The sequence below is a fragment of the Maniola hyperantus genome, chromosome 19, assembly GCF_902806685.2.
Source record: "Maniola hyperantus chromosome 19, iAphHyp1.2, whole genome shotgun sequence".
Lineage (NCBI taxonomy): Eukaryota > Metazoa > Arthropoda > Insecta > Lepidoptera > Nymphalidae > Maniola > Maniola hyperantus.
In genome coordinates this window covers 2,714,775-2,736,969 of record NC_048554.1, presented here as the reverse complement: position 1 = coordinate 2,736,969, position 22,195 = coordinate 2,714,775, and the positions used below count along the sequence as shown (strand labels likewise).

Sequence of the window (22,195 nt, the reverse complement as noted above, 5' to 3'; positions counted from 1 at the left end):
CATCTATTTAAACTTTACACATTCAAATTAAACGAAGTTGCCACAAAATGGGATTTATTGTGGGAACTTTTGAATTAATTTTACATGTATGAAACAAGTTTCACTTGCGACTTTATACGTTGTGCGTTTATATTTGTTAGTAGTAAGGTTATGAGATAAAATAGATAAGTACAATTTAAAAGAATTCCGTCGCGCCACCCGACTGTCTGTCGGTCGGTCTGTCAAGAAACCTACAGGGTACTTCCCGTTGACCTAGAATCATGAAATTTGGCAGATGGTCTAATAGCAGACATTCGGGGAAAAATCTGAAAACCATGAATTTGTGGTTCATCATCATCATGATCAACCCATCACCGGCTCACTACAGAGAACAGGTCTCCTCTCAGAGTGAGAAGGGTTTTGGCCATAGACTACCACGCTGGCCAAGTGCGGATTGGCAGACTGCACACACCTTTGAGAACATTATGGAGAACTCTCAGGCATGCAGGTTTCCTCACGATGTTTTCCTTCACCGTTAAAGCAAGTGATATTTTAATTACTTAAAAACGCACATAACTCCGAAAAGTTAGAGGTGCGTGCCCGGGATCGAACCCCCGACCTCCGATTGGAAGGCGGACGTCCTAACCACTAGGCTACTACAGCTACAATTTGTGACTAGCTAGAATTTGTGGTTACATCACACAAAAAAAATTAAATTGTGGTCATGAACTAATAATTAGTATTTTCAATTTTCGAAGTAAGATAACTATATCAAGTGGGGTATCATATGAAAGGTCTTCACCTGTGCATTCTAAAACAGATTTATATTTATATTTATGCATCATAGTTTTTAAATTATCATGCAAAATGTCGAAAAAAGACGACTATAGAATGCGGAATACGGAACAAACACACGTTCGCACTTGTACGGGAGCGGTGTGCAGGCTCGACCGTACCAAAGGGGAGATCTCCCACCGAGCGGTTGGTTGTGCTCGGTAGCGCCAGCTGGGCCGACGGTTATGTCTTGAAACTTCTATATATAGTCCAGATTGCAGAAAACTCCGTTAGTGCGATTGCTATCGGCGGTACATTTGTTCGGGACTACGTCATCGATTGAACAGCGCCATCTAGTTTCTATTGTGGTAACCGCCACATCACTCCCCTCCGAGACGAACGCGTAGTGTGAAGCAGTGAAGAGAGGTGGCGTTGTAGCGTGAAGGCGTGTGAAGGAAGGGCAATGGCTGCTAACCAACCAGAGAAGCGGTAGACCAGGACGCTTGTAGCTGGTGATGGAGTGCAGGGCCATTGTGCCCCGAAGCTGTGGCTACATCCGTCTTACAGGCCTCGATGTGCTTGCTGTTGCTGCTTGTAGACTTGGAGTTGGAGGAGACGTCGGGCTTGCGGTGTGTGATCCAAAGGTGTTGCGGTGTATGCGATCACCCTTGATCACGTTGAGTGCGCAGTGCGGAGTGCGGCGGTGTGCGGTTGATCTTCGATGACGTCGGCTGTTGTAGTGTGCGACCATTCTTGATTTCGTCGGTTGTTGAGGTGTGCGACCGTTCTTGATCACGTCGGGGTCACCAATGTACGGGAGCGGTGTGCAGGCTCGACCGTACCAAAGGGGAGATCTCCCACCGAGCGGTTGGTTGTGCTCGGTAGCGCCAGCTGGGCCGACGGTTATGTCTTGAAACTTCTATATATAGTCCAGATTGCAGAAAACTCCGTTAGTGCGATTGCTATCGGCGGTACATTTGTTCGGGACTACGTCATCGATTGAACAGCGCCATCTAGTTTCTATTGTGGTAACCGCCACACACTTATAGTTTGTGTAGTGATGAATCTAAGTCCGATTTCCTGGAGGCAATAAATAATACCACACTATCATGCATCAACTCTTAGGACATTATTCACTACTCTTTGCGTGTGTATGAACTATGAAAATATACATATTTTTGCTTTTTTCTCTTCACATTTATTCATCGTATATACTCTATCGGTCTATATATAACATGATAACTGACTGACTGACATATATCAATGTATACAGTATAAACCGCTGGGTCTAGAAACATGATAATATTTTGCTAGTAAGTGTTCTCTATGTAAAGGATTTTCAGTGAGTGAAACTGAAACGGGTCAACTAGTTTATTAAGATAACAATAATATAATATCAGCGTAGCTGTAGCTCGTAACATTCGTAGCACGTCTACGGGCGTTTAATTCGACCGATAGCTACGGTAGAGCTACGGAATTTATTTCCTACACTCTAGCGATGTTATACAAGTATAGACGTATATTTTACTTTTCTTTTATTATTAGCACAGAACTATGGCTGATATCTATAGAGCGCACATTGACTCTGTCTTGTTTTTGTAAGTCTGATCAAACTCAAAGTACGCTTTATAGATCTCAGCCTATGTATGTCTCTAGAATGTAAGCTATCTCTGCGATTTAGTGATTCAGTCTTGACTTTTGCATTCATTTTTTATTTCCCGCGCTGCTGTTGGAAAGTTTTTTTTTTTTTTTTAGTACATATTTACAGACACACTTCCCACTATCGTCCAGAACGCCAGACACCAACGTCAGACGCCAACATAACAAATGTTAAACGCATTTATGTTGAGATTAGGTGAAGCCAGCGTCTTCGTCCGCATGGATTAAGTTTTTAAAATTTCTGTAGGAACCTTTGATTTTCTTAAATAAAAAGTCTAAGACTCAAGCGGCAAGACATTTTTGAGCCATTAAAAAATAACAGCCAGACACATCGCATTAAAAATAATAATTGGATTAAGTATTTATTTCCAAATTAGAAACTGCTATTACTTAGTTCTATTTCTAATGGTAATGTTACAATGGGATGAAATTCAAGCGATATTGCCAATTCGTAGTAAAATGGATACAATTAAACAAAATGGCTAACCATTTACACAAAATAAACGAATACCCCCCGGATTAGTCTGTATCGTATTAAAACAAAACGCTTACAATTCTCTCTGGCGGATTTTAATTAATTTTTCATCTCCACTGTACTCGCGGTCGCGGACGTATCGTTAAAAATGTATGTGTGTTGTGTATGAAATCTATCCCTGTGTTTATAGGGTCTTTTCACACATATTCGGAGTGGTAGAGCCTCCTTTACGTTAAGATATCTGCTATGGATAAAATTCAACTTTGTGTGTATCAGTACCCTTATTATAACTGCGAATGTTTGTTGGTTTAGTGGTTTGTTGGTTTGTCCTTCAATCACGTCGCAACGGTGCAACGGATTGACGTGATTTTTTGCATGGGTATAGATAAAGACCTGGAGAGTGACATAGGCTACGTTTTATCCCGGAAAATCAAAGAGTTCCCACGGGATTTTTAAAAAACCTAATTCCACGCGAAGTCGCGGGCATCAGCTAGTAATTAATAAACAGTCCACCTTGCATAAAGCATATTGTCTGATAAGACCACATAAAGGATGTATGTTAATGTGATTATCTGACTGAGTAATGTTATGTATGTTTGTAAGTTTGTTCATTTGTTAAGCGTAATGCTTTTGCAGATATAGGTTCGTTTAAGCGTTGTTAGAGTCACAGACAGACAATATACCTTGAAAGAGTTGTTATAGAACATAGCACACATGGAAATAAACAAGTATTTAAAATGATAATTTTCCATACTTTTATTAATATTTAATCACTTTCCACTATTATGAATCATCTTTCCTATATCATAAACTACCAACTTTTTTTGGATTTGATTTGGATTGTCTAATTATCTACATATATTTCTCTCGTAACACAATTCCTTACGAGATTTCCCACATGCTCATTTTAAGCAATCTGGTCTTGCGTGGTAGCCAAATTTGTGTGAAACCACCCCCTTACTCTACATCGTGTACCAAACGCTTGCACTGGTTAACCAATTTTGACCCAAATCGGCAACTCGATTGTAATCCTACTGTATGCTCTCAAATATGCGCGCTGGCTGAACTATCCTTACTGTAGCGGATGTGCCAGCGGAGAGGTCCTAGGCGTGGTTTGGGCGTTTTTAAAAATGAAAATCACTCACTCTTTTAAATTTATATTATTACAACAAACAGGGCCGACATTGTTACTTCGCTTATTTTCACGTAATGATCGCGAGTGTTGCCAACTTAATATTTTTTTTTTTTTTTAAGTACTAGTGGCGCCGCGTACATGGTGGTGTGTCGGTTACATCCTCCCGCCCAGTGTCACGATCGTGACACTCATCATCGGTAGGAAGGGGTAAAATTTTAATTACCGGTCTCCGGAAGATACCCGATTTGGTCCTTACGTCCACCACCCTAATTCTGCCATCTTTGCCAGGATAGGTTTTCGCGATAACTCCCTTCGGCCACGTGCCTCGTGGTGCTTGTGGGTCTGCGATCAACACCACGTCACCCTTTTTGAGGGTTGGTGCTTCGTCTTGCCATTTCTTCCTAGGAAGAAGAACTGGCAAAACTTCCTTAACCCATCTGGCCCAAAATAGATCAGCCAGTCTCTGAGCTATGCGCCATTGCTTCCTAAGATAAAACTCATCATTGTTAAATGATCCAAGCCGAGGTAAGTTTGAAGATGAGCCCAGTAAAAAATGGTTGGGAGTAAGCGCTTCCGGATCCCGGTGGTCTACGGAAACATGAGTCAGCGGGCGACTATTTATCATATTTTCGATTTCAGCCAATAAGGTAAGCAGAGTTTCTTCCTGCGGAGCTCTCTCCTTAAGAATGACCTTCAAGGCTGTTTTTACACTCCGAATAAGTCGCTCCCATGCTCCGGCCATGTGAGGGGTCCCAGGCACTATAAAGCTCCACTCAACCAGTCTATTTGCTAGTTGCTCATGAAGACCTTTGTCATTAACAATTTCCAAATATGATTTCCTTAATTCTGCTTCGGTTCCTTTCAGATTCGTCCCATTATCAGAAAAAATCTTTTTTGGCCACGAACGCTTCGCTGCCATTCTTCTGAGAGCCATGATCATGGAATCAGTTGTAAGAGAGTGTACGACTTCAATGTGTATGGCGCGAACCGTTAAGCAAGTAAACAAAACTCCATATCGTTTTTCCCTGCGGCGGCCTATAGCAACTGTCATTGGTCCAAAAAGATCAACTCCGCAGTTGGTGAACGGGCGAAAATGGTGGGCCACTCTTGCCTCTGGCAGGTTTCCTAAGCGTGGTGGTTGTGGCGAAGCTCTGCGTATGCGACAGTGCAGACATTTAGCAGCTACGCTTCGAACGGTAGGTCTCATGTTAATTATCCAATATTTTTGCCGAAGTTCATTAACAATCATTTCAGTACTTCCATGTGCGGCAGCTTCATGGTAAGATTTTACAATTAGCTTGCTGGTAGGGTGACGTCCGTCGAGTATTACTGGCCGTTTCAGGTCTGCGCTGACGTCCTTAGCCGCGTCGATTCTTCCTCCAACGCGCAGCAATCCGTTTTCATCGATGACTGGTGTTAGTGCCCGTAGGCGACTATCTCGAGGTATAGCCTTTTTCGATTGGAGCATTTTTAGTTCAATCGAAAAAGATTGCATTTGTGAGAATTTAATCAAAATCAGTTCAGCTTTTTCCAGCATCCCAGCGTTTAAGTCCACCGGCCTTTTCCTACATTTTTCTATGAATTGTATAACTCTTGCTGTACTTCTCACGAGCCGTAGCCAAGAGGAAAATCTATTAGAATCAGGTACAGGTAACAATAATTCATTTTCATTTTTATTAGAAATTAAATTAACCATTTCTAAATCCTCGTCATTTAATTTAATTTTCTTTTCTTTTTCAGGTTCGGTAATCCAGTTGGCGGAGTCTTCGTAAAGAAATTTAGGTCCACGGAACCACTCACAGTTCTCGTCGAGTTTATAGTTACAGCTATTCGTAGCTACATCGGCGATATTTATGTGTGTAGAAATATAATTCCACTCGTTTTTACTACTCAGTTCGTCAATCTCGCCGAGTCTGTTAGCTACGAACACCTTATAATTACGACAATCGTTTTTAATCCAATGTAATACAGTCATTGAGTCTGTCCAATAATACGTTGCGGTAGGTTTTATACGATGTTCATTCTTAATTGTATTAGCCAAGCGACAAGCTAAGGTAGCGGCCTGGAGTTCGAGTCGTGGCACTGAAACCGGTTTTCTTATCGGTGCTACTCTGCACTTACTAGCGATGAGCGCGATTATAACTCGTCCGCCGCGATCTGTACGCCTCCAATATGCGACGGCGCAGTATGCGACTTGCGATGCATCGCAAAACAAGTGCAGCTCCAGTGTTGCTGTCTCGCTCTCATTTAATCCGTCACACGTACTACATGCGGTCTGGTCAAAGTACCATCTAGGTATCTTCAAGTTACTTACTTCGTTCATTTGCGTAATCCATGCACGAAATGAGTTGTATAAATCCTCACTTAACTCCTGGTCCCATTTTATATTATTTTTCCAGGTTTCTCGCATTAATATTTTAGCTTTTATGGTAATCGGACTGAGAAAGCCATAAATGTCTAAAATAGACATAATAATCCTTAACATCTCACGTTTAGTGGGTTTTCTTTCGTGATTTAAAATATCACTCGGAATACGTTTCAACGTCAAGTCGATCGACAGCGTGTCCTCGGGCGGAAACCATAATAATCCGAGCGTTCTCTCTGGCTGATTATTGTTAACGTTGAACTGTACCGCCTTGACTTCGTTCGGCATCTCTGCCAGCACCTGCGGAGCGTTGCTTACCCAGTTTCGTATCTCAAAACCGCCGCGCAGGTGGATGGCCGAGATGTCTTTTATCATTCGTTTCGCCGTGGTTACATCGTTTACGGAATCGATGTAGTCATCCATATAGTGCGATGAGATGACGGCGTTTACAGCTTCTGGCATCTCTTCTATGAATCGTTGTGCGTTCTTATTTTTTATATATTGCGCTATAAAGGGGGAGCAATTAGCGCCAAAAATTAGAGAAGTCATAGCATATACCTTTATAGGTTGCGACGCGTCGTCTCTCCACAGGAACCGTAGGGCCTTTTGGTCTTCTTTTCTTATTTTTATACAAAGAAACATATCTTTTATGTCACCCATGAGTGCAATAGGTCCTTCCCGAAACTTGAACATAATACCTAATAAAGATTCCAGCAAGTCCGGTCCTTGTAGAAAATAAGAATTGAGGTTCTTGCCTTCAGAGGGCGCGGCTGCGTCGAAAACTACTCGCAACTTCTTTTTATTAGGGTTGTCCACTCCAAAGTGCGGTAAGTACCAGGTTCGATTTCCAGGTTCAGGGTCATCAACCTGTCGGGCATAATTGTTTATAAATAAATGGTTTATACGTTCGCGATATCGATCGCCATACTCCTTGTCAGCGTAGATCTTCTTCTCGACTGACTTCAGTCTTCTGTAGGCGGTGGGGTACGAATTTGGCATAGACACGTCATCTTTCCACGGCAAGCCCACCTCCCAGCGGCCGTCGACCAGTCGCGTGGTCCCTTCTAATATGGCCACAGCGCGAACCTCTTCTGCGTTCTGTCTAGGCTTATTATGGACACCTATTGCTTCAAAACTGAATGAGTAACGTACCAAATCGCTGAGCTCCGCGTCAGGGTCTACCTCGTAGGGGGTAGGCGTAGTGACCAGGACATCTTCTTCTATTGAAATGCTAGACCTAGGAACAGAAGGATGCGTAGACACAACACCATGAACACACCACCCTAACGCAGTTAAAGTAGCACAAGGTTGGTTCTTATTACCTAAAACAGATTTTTTTGGTGCAATTAGATGATAATTATCTTGCCCTATTAATACAGTAGGCCTAACATTTTTACAACAATATAAGTTTTCAATATTACTTAAATGACTATATTTCTGCTTATCAATAATTGACAATTTTTGTAACGGTAAGGCTAATTCAGCAATTTTTCTAGCTCTCAAGTTAAATTTTACTTTATTTTTATTGGAAATAGTACAGTTAACAATTTCACAATTACAGGTAAGTTCAGAATCAAATGCGCCGCGCAATCGCATTGTTGCTGTGCGCCCTGAGATGCCGACGGCATCCGCTAGTGACGATAACATGAGGGATATCGTCGCCCCGTCATCAAGCATGGCATATGTACTCACTATACCTAAAGGTCCATGAATGTCTATAGGTACTACCTTAAGTAAGACGCACGAGGGATTATCTATCATCGCGACCGTTTCACTTTGCGCGTTTACTTCACTATCACTCGATTGCCCATTATTTTTAACCGATTTTTCACTTTCACCTTTCACTACACTAGCGACTTCTGGCGTCTTCTTCTTCCAGTGGAGCATTCTGTGGTGCGGGAGTCCACACCCATCGACGTCACACAGCTTGGCCTGGCACGAATCCCTATGGTCGCAGCTGTCAACTAAGCAGCGGTAGCACACACGTTTGTCTTTCACAAACCTCCATCTGTCGCGACGTAAGGCGCGCTTGAAGCGACTGCACTCCGGCAATGTGTGCTTAGCACTACCACGGCAAAATGTACAGCGGTCTTCCTCTTGAATTGTATGTATGCTGCGTACTCCTTCTTTCTTTCTTGCTGGCTCCGTATGCTGACTACTGATGTAGCTTACGCCTGCGGCTGCAATCTTCACTGCTTCATCGTGTAGGAATTCGGAAAATAATTCTAATTTCGCCTTTTGCAAATTATCGCTATAAATAAATAGGTAATCGGTCCACTTTGTTATGAGTGCGCTTGGGCACTTAGTTAAAATCGTATTTAATAAATCCGGGCTTCGTAGATAATCTATTTCTTTCAAGGCTTTTACAGCTGCAACATAGTTTCTTATTTTTATGGAAAAACTTACTATTTCCGTGTGGTAGTTTACCGGCAGCGTAGCAATTCTTTTTATTTGCTTATTTAGGTTAAGTATTATCACTTCTGGCCTTCCGTATCGAAGTTCCAGTGCTTCCAAAACTTCAAATGGCGATGTACTCCCTATGAGCAGCGACGACACGGTATCCTTGGCTTCGCCTCGTAAACACTTGCGTAGCCGCCATAAGTTTTCACTGTCACTATAGTTACAGAGACGCGTTGATTCCTGATATGCTTCCTTAAAGTGAAGCCATTCCACTGGATCCCCCGAGTAGATAGGCAAATCCTTTCCTATGGCGAGCCTCGTCAGCAACGGTTTATTGCTATCCTGCTTTGTTTCCGATAGCATATTTTTTAATTCGCGCGCGATGTCATGCACGTCGTTTCTCTCGTTAAGAGGTGCACTGACTGATGGCGGCGCCTGCGCATCGTTTCGATCGAGCCATTCTCCAACCTCTCGTTCGTTCTGTGAACGCGAGCGTGATCGTACGCTTCCAGAATATTGCGAAAGTGCAGCAATATCTGCCGCCAGTTTTTTATCAATTAATTCCTTCTCGATGGCGGCCTTCTTTTTTGCAGCCTCGTATTCGAGCTGTGCTCTGCGGGCCGCTGATGAAGTGCTCGTTCGCGCCGCCCGCGCCATGTTGGCAATGTCTGTTTCACAGCGTGGCGGCAGCTCCACTGCTGGAGTTTTTGCCACCGCTTGTTCCGATTTAACATCTTGAGCGTTTACTTGTTCCATCCTCAACATGCGGCGTGTTTGTGGCATAATGCGTCGCAGTGGGGTGGTGAACACAAAGTAAAACGTAAAACCACGTGTCTCCACTTACTTGGTTCTCACTTACGGCATCCAGGTTCGAAGACCAGACTTTGTAGCGGATGTGCCAGCGGAGAGGTCCTAGGCGTGGTTTGGGCGTTTTTAAAAATGAAAATCACTCACTCTTTTAAATTTATATTATTACAACAAACAGGGCCGACATTGTTACTTCGCTTATTTTCACGTAATGATCGCGAGTGTTGCCAACTTAATATTTTTTTTTTTTTTTAAGTACTAGTGGCGCCGCGTACATGGTGGTGTGTCGGTTACACTTACCTTGCCTCCAATATCACGTGCTATTGATTCTGGTTAAAGGGCGGAAACAAACTATCGGACGTGTCCGTAAGCGACAGCCGCGACGAATAGGTGTGCACAGTCGTTTGGGATGAGTCTTGCGAGGCCTAGCTACCTTGCCAATTCATAACTATAAGTGCGTCCTTGAATTGAAATAACTTCATTTCAATTCATTACGAGGGACGTAATAAAATGAATGATGAATAACAACAAAAAATTGGTACGGGAGTAAATCTATTCAATTAGTAACCAAATAGAGAATTTGTAAGAACTTTACTTACGGCACTACTTTATCAATTCATAACTTTAAGTGCGTACCTCGTTATCATCAGTTATATAGTACGTGGGGTGAAATTATAATGTATCCAATTCGAAAAGGGTACATTTATTGAGAGAAGCGTGATGTAGGTACTATTAGGCGGTATTATGAGCCTAGATCGCTTTATTCAATAGTTTTGTATGAAGAAATATTGTTGTAGTTTATTGTGTGGCTTGTATGGAGAAATAAATTGATTCTTCTAATGCAGTGTATAGATATGTGTGTAGTGTAGTGTCAAGAAATCTCGGCCTCCAAGTCAGGGGCTCTGTTGCTCGATTACGGGTAGGTAGGTACACGCTTCTGACTATTCGGAGCCATGTGCATTTAAATTAATTAACTATCACTTGCTATAACGGTGAATGAAAACATCGTGCCTGGGATCGAACCCCCGACCTCCGATTAGAAGGCGGACGTCCTAACCACTAGGCTATCACAGCTTATATGTTACACAATAAGCTAACTCAAGCTTTCCAAAAGTGTACCTATGTACACTGGGTACATGAAGAAGTACCTACTTAAAATAAACAGATGTTTTTCAAATAGAAATATAGACATTACTCTTTGATGTCTCATTGTTTTGCAGATTCTACTAAAAAGATGAACAGAATCTCAGCAACTTGCTTTTTCTTTGATACTATATGTAAATATATATTGTAACCATTTTCTGTATTGTTAATGGTAGAATTTACGGATAGCTCTGTTTTTTCGCTCGTTATCGTAAAATCAGCTTGTGACCGGATATGCGAAGAGTCCCGGTCATTCCATTAATGTCGTTCTTTCCGACGAATTAACTGTAGATTACGTTAAAACGTTCTTCAACTCATTGTCTGCTATCACGCGATAAGTTTCGACAACAAATGGAAGGCAACAGGCGGGTGTGATAGATGAAGATAGGTTTTAGTAACACCTAACGCAAAAATTTTTTAGGGTTCCGTACCTCAAAAGGAAAAACGGAACCCTTATAGGATCACTTTGTTGTCTGTCTGTCTGTCTGTTTGTCTGTCTGTCTGTCTGTCCGTCTGTCTGTCACGAAACCTACAGGGTACTTCCCGTGGACCTAGAATCATGAAATTTGGCAGGTAGGTACATCTTATAGCTGACATTTGGGGAAAAATCTGAAAACCGTGAATTTAGGGTTCGATCACACAAAAAAAAATTAAATTGTGGTCATGAACTAATAATTAGTATTTTCAACTTTCGAAGAGAGTGACTATATCAAGTGGGGTATCATATGAAAGGGGTTCACCTGTACATTCTAAAACAGATTTTTATTTATTTTTAAGCATCATAGTTTTTGAATTATCGTGCAAAATGTCTAAAAATATGACATTTGGTACAATACGACTGTATTACGGAACCCTCGTCGCGCGAGCCCGACTCGCACTTGGCCGGTTTTTTAAATTGATAAAGTTATAAGTCCCACAAATTGCTAATGTGCGTGGCCGTCATTTTAGTGACGTCAGCACTAGACTGAAGTTTCGAGCTGATGGTAGTCATTTCGATGTTTTGTTGTGTCATTTGATGTTTGTTTTGGTCTGGTGGGAGGCTTCGGCCGTGGCTATTTACCACCCTACCGGCAAAGCCGTGCCGCCAAGCGATTTAGCGTTCCGGTACGATGCCAAAGCGGTATGGGTTTAATAAAAACTGCCATACCCCTTCCAGGTTAGCCCGCTATCATCTTAGACTGCATCATCACTTACCACCAGGTGAGATTGCAGTCATGGGCTAACTTGTATCTGAATAAAAAATAAAAAATAAAATGTTAATAGGACATGGTTTCAGCGCAATAGCAATTTGCGGGACTTATACAATAAAATTTAAGGTATATCCTTATCTATATATAACATATTATAATAATTACTGTACAATTTGAATTGGGAGGTTAAAGATTAAATTTGCTTTAAAGATATAAAGGCATTCTAAACCAGTGGTATATAGAGATGCATTTGACGATTCAAAAGTAGGTAAAAGTTAATTTGAATATTTTTTATTTTATTTATTTATTTTTGACTGTAGGTATATTTATTTTGATGTGATATACATACTTACTATCTAGTATTAGTAGTATTAGTACTAGATTCTTTTTTCCACGCACATGCAAACCGTGGAATCAACTCCCTTCGGCGGTGTTCCCATTAGATTACAACATGAGGTTATTCAAGGGGCGGACCAACAAATTCCTGAATGGCCGGAAACGCATTGGTGGTTCCTCTAGTACTGCAAATGTTCATGGGCGGCGGTAATCACTTAACATCAGGTGACCCGCCTTCTCGTTTGCTCGCCATTTTTATTTAAAAATAAAACTGGTGATAGCCTAATGGTTAAGACGTAGTCGGTATCACGGGCTCTAGCTTTTCAGTGCTTATGTGCGTTTTAAGCAATTACCTAAATATCACTTGCTTTAACGGTGAAAGAATCATCGTAAGGAAATCATCTCATATCAAAGCCCAGTCGAAACCCTTAGACATAGAAAGCTGAAATTTTGCACAGATATTCCCATTATAATGTAAACAAGGAATAAGCCTGGATTTTCCGAAATTCCCTCGTTATTGGGAATAAAGAGAATTTTCGTTGAGCAAAGCGGCGGGTGGTCTTTAGATAAACTATTAAAGAACAGGTTTTGAATTTCCACGAAAGAAAATTTCAAGAAGCACGTAATACTTCTTAGCATAGAAAACTTTGATTCAACTCTACGTTAAGACCGTAGGTAGTGGCACTTGGCTGAATGATAGCAAGCAATTTCCACTTGCTCCCGCCGGCAAATCCGATAGGAAACGTCATAATCATATGATAGGTGCGGCGCATTGCGCCCACCTGTCGGCGCGCGTGCGTCCCGAGTGACGTCACGCCCGACCGCGCCCGACTGCGCCCGACCGACGCCCGACCGACCAGCAGAACCTCTCGGCCGATCCGCTGCCAACCGCCAGGCCGGACAAAATTGATCCGTCCAAACTCAACCGAGTTAACCCAATCTAACGAAACAAACTGCAACATAAACAAAGTCAGAGACAGAAGATAGAGATAGGTGCTGAGATAAGCCTCGTCTAACTTAATCAATCCCGAATAAAAACAGCGTCCCGTGGCGTGTCTCGCTGGCTCCTTATCTAGTTCTTAATCCAAGATAAATATTACATCAATCGGGGGTGGAGACGAGTTGGCGCGCAGGCGCGAGGCTCGGCAGCTCAGTCCCGCTCCGGCTGCGCTGCCCGCCGCACTCACTCCCGCGGGCAACCGACCCGGCGGCGACTCGCCCGCTGCCTAGGACTCCGTAACTAGTCGCGCTACCACTCCGCCGCACTGCCCAGTGAGCGCAAGGGTCCAAACCGCGCGTCCGAACTCCGAACCGACCGGCCGCGCCGTGTCCACGTGCTCAGCGTTGCGTAAGTCGCGAAAACTCCGAAAACCAGATCTCCTTTGACACGCAAGAAAACAAACACGCATCTCACATCGATCTCGTGTTTATTTGAAATCATCTGCTGTACATATTGTATATTGTTACATTGTATATTGTTCTCGTAGCGTTTTCAAGCGTGTTTGTAATGTGTAAGTAAATAGTGTCGGGTTAAGCGTGTTAGGGAGGTTAGAAGTAGCTTTCTTTTTTAATAGGTTAATCCGCAGAGTGCGGGCGCGGTCTTTTTAACTTTACGGTACAAAAGTGCTGGTTGACCTTACAACCGCACGGCGACACCTGATTTGTTTGCGGCTACAAACGGTTACGGCTATGCCCTCTAATTGAGTCGAATTTTGGATTTTCTTGTTTACAAAACAACATTTTGATTCACATACTTTATTATGGTATCAATTCAACATTAAATTGAGAGAAAAAAACACTACTCGTTCTAATTTTAAATTAATTTTCTTAGACTAGCTTTTGCCTGCAACTTAGTCCTCGTGGAAATATCTAAGAATATCCTTTTTTTTGCGGAAGTCTATATAACTCTTCGGCACTTTTACTTTGATCATCATGATCATGGCTGGCTCACTGCAAAGCATGGGTCTCCTCACACAGTGAGAAGGGTTCGGCCTCCGATTAGAAGGCGGACGTCCTAACCACTAGACCATCACAGCTTTTTTTACTTTTACTTTATGCATCCGAAAAGTCACGATTACCCGTTTCTTCGTTCTACGCGAAAGGAGGACAAACCAACAAACAATTGCATTCATAGCTGAATTGTATTTATTTAATACTTAACCCGCTCCGGCTTTGCTTGAGTAAAATTTCTAAAAATCCTTTCTTGTTTAGATTTTCATGTACTAACTCTATATCCACGAAGAAATCAACATTGTTGTTTTTTGTGGAAAATATAAAATAAAAATATAAATTAGAGACAATCTACATATGCTGATATAATGTATGTACTCCGTTCCTTTATATATTAAAGAATAAAATAGTTATACGTAGTATAAATTATTAATGTAGAAGTTTAGGTCGTCCTCTAAATGATCTTTTCTTTTAGGAGTTTCAGAATTCGGCGGCTTGCCAATTAAAGGTCTTCTTTAGCATAAATGAATAAACAAACTTTTCCATTCGGAATTTTTGTATTCCGAACAACCACTCCATTTTTTTTAATCGTCTCTAACGACTTCTTACCCTAATTAATGGAGCCCGACGCTTAAGGAATTAGAAATTTCGTCAAAAATTTATATTAACTTTCAATGCCACTCCACTTTGGATTTAATTTTGTCAAGTCTTAATGGCATCTTCAAGGATTAAGAGGCACATTGAAATCCGAAAGTTTTAATCCCACTCTTTGATCTATCATCATGATAAACCCTTCGCCGGCTCACTACAGAGCACGGGTCTCCTCTGAGAGTGAAAAGGATTTTCATGATGATAGTGTTTAAAGTTCAAATTTTTCAAATGGGATACGGCAGAAGACTCGCTTCGTCGTCCTTTCATTCAGCTTCGCCTACTCGACCTTCATTTCACTACGGAGGTCACCGGCTCGCTTCGCTCGCCACCTTTCCCCTTTACTCCACTCGACCTCGTAGGCTCGCTTTATTCAGGACCTCTTTCGCAAGCTTCTGTCTTCGCGCTTTACAAAAACACTATAGGGGTAAGACAGACAAGACTGCGTGGAGTCGGAGTGCTTAGACTTCGTTCTGGGCCACATTTGACCCTCATGCATTATCCACCCACCCACATACTCATGAGGGAGAAATAAGAGTATGCGATAAAAACAGGGCCGTTCATTAAATTCTAGGCCGCAGCGCTGTGCAAGCTGAATTGAGCTTTATTGTGTCTCAGCAAGAGCCGGTATTTATTTAAATGTCTTTGCAGATCCTTGTGTACTGCTACTGAGAACTTCTTTACAGAATTGTATTATATAAAACGGGTATATACCACGATTAATTTTACGATTTTTATCTGCCGGATTACCAAATAAGCTTAAAACCACTAGTTCTTCACAAAATAACTTCATAACTTTTTTTGGCCAAATCCGGTACTCAAACCCGCAACCGAATGATCTAGCCATTAGACCAACGAGCCATACACTAGTAAATACGAAGTTAAAGACAAAAATACTTTCCTAAAATAAGTTTTTATTAAGTAAAAGGTCCCCTTACAATGATCCACTTCGAAATTTTTTCGCTTTTTCCTTTCTGTTGCGCAAGTTTTGAGCCACTTGAGATTTCCAAGGTAACAGCTGTCGCATCCAATATAACTTTTTCAGATTTGTTTAATTAGGTTAAGATTTTGTAATGTAATTAAAATTTGTAATACTGTGACTGCTAAGTTGACCTATTTCAACTTTTTATGAGAAGGAACCCTAGCGCAATCTCCGGCGCTTTCCATATAAACTTAGTTTGGTTGATTTACATACAAATCTTTGAGCCGGTGTAACTTTGAAACCACATTTAAATTTAAACACATTTAAATTGGGTATTTGGCTACATCACAAATATTATTTTTAATGTGTCGTTAAAAATTGATTATATTATTATTATTCATTTATAGTTACACCAATATTGTGATATTGGTGAAAGAATTAATTTACCCACAACTACTTTCACTCTTTAACTAAGCTAACCCAATAATAAGAACGGTAATAGCCTAATGGTTAAGACGTCGCGTCGGCCTCTAATTTGGGAAGTCGGCGGTTCGATTTCAGGCACACACCTCTGAATTTTAGGAGTTATTGCGTTTAAAGCATTTAAATATTGCTTGCTTGCCTCTAAGGAAACCTGTATGTCTGAGTGTCCTTCATAATGTTCTCAAAGGTGGGTGAAGTCTGCCAATCGCACTTGGCCAGCGTGATGGACTATGGCCTAAACCCTTCTCATTCTGAGAGAACGTCCGTGTTCAGTAGTGGGCTGGTGATGAGTTGATCACGATCATGGTGATAATAAGGAAAGTCACAGCGAAATAAATTGTGGTTTGATATTCTGCTATATTTTTGCCTCCTTTAGTCGTTCAACCGGTTTGACAAAATTGAGTTGCAAATATCTATTACATTTCTTACATGGGAAGATTGAAATACGCATCCCTATTTCTGTAGTCGTCTAACCTGTCAGTTTTATATTACCTCCATACACCGCACAATCCCTTGGTCCAATTTTGAAACATTCAATTTCCATAAATTGGTGCTCAATATGTGCATACTCTGGCAATATCCTTGTTTGTCGTATCCTCTATTCATATTACATTGGCTTTAACCATGCTTGAAGTATGAGGAACAACAAGCTAGTTTTGCTATAATCAGGTAGAACAAATAAATCTCTATGGCAGAACATAATCTCTTAAGGTATTCAAGTTTACAAGTTACTTAGTTTCAAGGTAAAACGTGCGTGTTTTAGAGCGTTTTATGCTGTGTTGCGGTGATAGCTTATTGGGTAAGATTTAAGATTTTTTTTAAATTCATATACAAGTTAGCCCTTGACTGGAATCACACCTGGTGGTAAGTGACGATGCAGTCTAAGATGGAAGCGGGCTAACCTGGAGGGGTATGGCAGTTTTTAATAAACCCATGCTTTCTACAGGTACCGTACTGGAGCGCTTAATCGCACGGCTTTACCGGTAGGGTGGTAATTAGCCACGGCCGAAGCCTCCCACCAGACCAGACCAGAAGTTTTGAAATTAGAAAATTCCAAATCCCTGCCAGGAATCGAACCTGGGACCTCCCACTAATAAGACCACAGCGCTTACTGCTGCGCCAGGGAGGTCGTCAGATGTATGCCTTCTATTCCTGAGGGCGGGAGTTCGATCTCGGGCACGCAGTTTTCGGAGTTATGTGGTATTAAGTGAGTGAACTGAGTCCCACTTTACCGTTTTTTTACACATATCAAGAAGTAATTCATTGAATTCATTGACAATAATGGAAAAATTCTCGAGTATGATGTCAATTTTGAAACATTGAAACAAACTTCGTAACCAACAATATATAAACTCATACATTATGACTTATGCAAGTTTAAATTATGCTAATGTTAACGAGAAAGGCTCGCAAGGGCCGGGGTAGTGAATGAGTAAGTGGAAAACCTCCGGCGATATATGTTGGAGTCACGGAAGCTATGCGCTATTTCAGTTGAATCATTTGTAATGTGGCTGGAATGGGGTTAACAAATTACCTTGGGTACCTACTGCCTAATAACTATTCTGGGTATTTGAAACTGGATTGGTGGATTTAGGTTTTTAAAATCCCGTGGGAATTCTTTGATTTTCCGGGATAAAAAGTAGCCTATGTCCTTCCCCGGGATGCAAGCTATCGCTGTACCAAATTTCGCCAAAATCGGTTGAACGGATAAGCCGTGAAAGGCTAGCAGACAGACAGACAGACACACTTTCGCAATTATAATATTAAGTATGGATTGTGGTGTTTTGATAGGTAACCATTAGCTAGTGAATTTTAATAAAGGAATCGAAAGATACGGACGTTAAAATCTAAATATATAAAACAAAAAGGTCTGACTGACTGACTGATCTATCAACGCACAGCTCAAACTACTGGACGGATCGGCCTGAAATTTGGCATGCAGAGCAGCTTAATCCAGCCTGTAGTTTGTGCTGTGCGTTGATAGATCATTCAGTCAGTCAGCTGTCACATTTTCTCTATATATATTTAAGATTTTCTATTTATAAAAGTTCATTTAAGAGCCAATCAAGCTGGCCCCAGTCTGAAATATTTCACCTCTTTTTCCGAAGGGGATTAATATCACTTCGGACACTACTTATCCCGTCTAATTTCAACGGGAGGCGTCCAGACTTTAATTAAACGGACTAGGAACTCGATAGCGTTCTGAAGATGGTTACAAATTGGAAATCCGTGTTAAATAGCTTCCTTTTAGTCGTGTTAAAGCGAATTTGGGCTATCATGACGTACTTTTCAAAGTAATATACCTTCTACTTGAGCTGCTCCCTTCTCCTTGAATAACTAAAGCCAGAGATTCAAAGTGTAATTTTTATTAGGGTTCCGTACCTCAAAAGGAAAAACGGAATTATAGGATCACTTTGTTGTCTGCCTGTCTGTCGGTCTGTTAAGAAACCTACAGGGCACTTCCCGTTGACCTAGAATCACGAAATTTGGCAGGTAGATAGGGCTTACAGCAGACATTCGGGGAAAAATCTGAAAACCGTGAATTTGTGGTTACATCACACAAAAAAATTAAATTGTAGTCATGTACTAATAATTCGTATTTTCAATTTTCGAAGTAAGATAACTATTTCAAGTGGGATATCATATGAAAGGTCTTCACCAGTACATTCTAAAACAGATTTTATTTATTTTTATGCATCATAGTTTTTGAATTATCGTGCAAAATGTCGAAAAAATACGACTGTAGTACGGTACCCTCATTGCGCGAGCCTGACTCGCACTTGGCCGGTTTTTTTTACTAGATGATGCTTGTGACTTCGTTTGTAGCTTGTACCCGCGACTTCGTCCGCCTGGTTTAAGGTTTTCAATCTCGTGGAAACGCTTTGATTTTCCGGGATAAAATGTAGCCTATAATAGATGATGCCCCCGACTTCGATTTCAGTTTTTTAAGAATCCCGTGGGAACTTTTTGATTCTTCGTGACAAAAAATTAGCCTGCGGTGCAAAAATTTTTGCGGATTGCAGTTTGCTTGTAACTTGTTGACTGATGCCATATGAGTATGACACCAGTTAAGAACCAAAACACCGGCCAAGCGCGAGTCACACTCGCGCACCGAAGAGTTCCGTTCTACAGTCGTATTTGTTGACATTTTGCACGATAAATCAAAAACTATTATGCATAAAAATAAATAAAAAATTGTTTTTGAATGTACAGGTACCTACTTTAAGCGTAAGTCAGAAAAGCAGGTTAAATTTAACTAATTTTATAAGTTATTAAAATGTTCCCTCATATAAAGCTTGCACGTGGATATAGATCACAACGCGTAGAGGCTAATCGAGAGATTTAATCTTTATTATAACCTAACTGCAATATTAACTTGATTAGGGCACAATTGCTATTGTAACCACTTAATCAAAATATCGACCTAAACACAAAAGTATTTAATAGTCGTCGAGTCTCGAGTCGGAACGAGACTGCTTGAAAACCTTCAAACACCGGGTATTTATACAAATCGATTCAAGATGGCTCCCCGCCACCGATCGCGTGACATCGGATGAGTCAAATATTGTCCAATTCATTAAACTAACTTCAATAAGCTAACACTACCTAAAGCCCTCTTATATGATGCCCCATTTGGTATAGCAATCCTACTTTAAAAGTTGAAAATACCTATTATTTGTTCATGAACACATTTAAATTTTTTTTTGTGATGTAACCACAAATTCAGTTTTGAAAGTTTTCAAAAATAGTTTTCAGATTTTTCCCAATAATATGTGTACTATAAAACCTACCTACCTGCCAAATTTCATGATTCTAGGTCAACGGGTAGTACCCTGCAGGTTTCTTGACTGACACGACAGACAGACAGACAGACAACGAAGTGATCCTATAAGGGTTCCTTTTTCCTTTTGAGTTACGGAACCCTTTAAATGAGTTTTTTTGATTAAGATTTTTGTTTGGAATGACCCATGTAGTGCGTAGTACATAAAGACTTGCCTACGACTATTTCCAGGTAAACCTGCGACGAGGCCTGCTTGCTTCAGTTCTCAAATTCACGTAATAAATGCGCTCAAAGGCTCCTAAATTCGACGAAAGGCGTTTAGCTTTTAATTAAACGGTCTAGATCCCGATAGAGGCAGCGCTAACAAATTAAAGAGCTAGTGCTAGACAGCGTTAGCTCTTAGTGCTTCTATAATTGGAAATTGTATTAATCGGTTGTTGCTCGTAGATATCTAGGAAATGTTTTTGGCATAGAGGGCGGTCCTTCCAACGCTGTGCTTTCCAGTACGAGGTCGCCATTCCACCACCTTGGAACCCCAACGTCTATCGGATTTTCAAACAACTATGTGCCCTGCCCAATCACACACTTTTAGTACGCAGAGCGAACTCGCTGGTCTAGAAATTTCTAAAGAAGAGCTTTAACTAAGTCAGGTGTCGCAACCTCTCGGTGATATTAAGTGACGACATTGAAATTATTTTAAAAGAGATTTGCATTATAATTTTGCATTAGAATAATCACATCATCATCATCATGATCAACCCATTGCCGGCTCACTACAGAGCACGGGTCTCCTCTCAGAGTAAGAAGGATTTTGGCCATCTACCACGCTGGCCATGTGCGGATTGGTAGACTTCACACACCTTTGAAAACATTATGGGAAACTCTCAGGCATGCAGGTTTCCTCTCGATGTTTTCCTTCACCGTTAAAGCGAGTGATATTTAATTTCATAAAACGCACATAACTCTGAAAAGTTAGAGGTGCGTGCCCGGGATCGAACCCCCGACCTCCAGTAGAAAGCGGACGTCCTAACCACTGGGCTATCACAGGTTCAGAATAATCACATGCCTTATGGGAATTATTGATTAATTCTCTAGAGAGTGCAAACGCTTGTCTAGAAGAAGAAAAGGGGTGACAGTGAAATTGTTATACTATAAGGAAATTTGCGGGACTATAGCTTTGCCATGATCACGCCTTATAGAAATTGCCAACTCATTTTCGGTAAAGCGAACTCGCTAGTCTAGAAGTTTCTAAAGAAAAGCCCTAACTAAGTCAGGTGTCACAAACCCTCGGCGACATTAAGTGGCGACATTGAAATTCTAAAAGGGAGCCGCGGCGTGCGTGCCGCCACACTCGTAAAAACTAATTGAATTAAAAATAAAACTTCGTAACAACTATACCGCGGGTTGATTTGTGACCTTGTTTCTTGATATTGTAAGTTTTATCGCTTGGGAAAACCGCCGCTTTAATTAATTAGCATATTCTTTAGCATACACGCGGTTTTTTGAAAATGGTAAAATAGTAATCCATATCCGTTCTATAGTTCGCGACAAGTCGACATGGAAAACAGGGGTATGAGGCGGGGGATGCCCTGTACACCCGCGGTGTCCCACACCAGGTTAGCGCGGGGACTTTGCGGGTGTGTGGGGCGTCCCCACCTCGATTGCCATGTCAATTGGTCGCAAACTACAGTGCCTATCTTTTCATAGCCGTTTAGCTGATTTTGGCGTAAGACCCTTTAAAATTAGAATCCTAATCCTAAAAATTATAGTTACATAGGCCCAGTTTCGTACCTACACTATTATACAAAGGTAGGTAATAAACTCAAATTGCCTAGTATAGTAGCCCCACGAACTATTCCAGGCCCAACTTGAAACCTATATAAACGGTTACCTACTCTAAGGCTCTTTATAATTGGAATCCTAGTTGTAATTATAGTTATGTAGGCCCAGAATAGTACCTATACGAAGGTAATAAACTCAAATTGCCTAGTGTAGTAGCCCCACGAACTATTCCAGGCCCAACTTGAAACCTACGCCATATAAACGTGTGCCTAGTCTAAGGCTCTTTACAATTGCTATCCTAGTCAAAATGTTTGTTACATAGGCCCAGTTTAGTACCTACACTATTATACAAAGGTAATAAACTCA

At 41.2% G+C, this 22,195-nt stretch overlaps 1 protein-coding gene across 4 annotated transcripts in view; it reads left to right on the top strand.

Annotated features, from left to right (window-relative positions):
* aPKC (protein kinase C iota type) overlaps positions 1 to 22,195 on the top strand; it is a 269,251-nt gene that overhangs the window by 94,786 nt on the left and 152,270 nt on the right. Inside the window, exon 1 of one of the 4 annotated variants that reach the window (XM_069504909.1) lies at positions 13,438 to 13,611. The exons of the other annotated variants lie outside the window; for them this stretch is intronic. The gene's annotated coding sequence lies outside the window, so the exon portion shown is untranslated. Of the gene's footprint in view, positions 1 to 13,437; positions 13,612 to 22,195 lie in introns of those variants that run through there. 4 annotated transcript variants of the gene reach the window in all.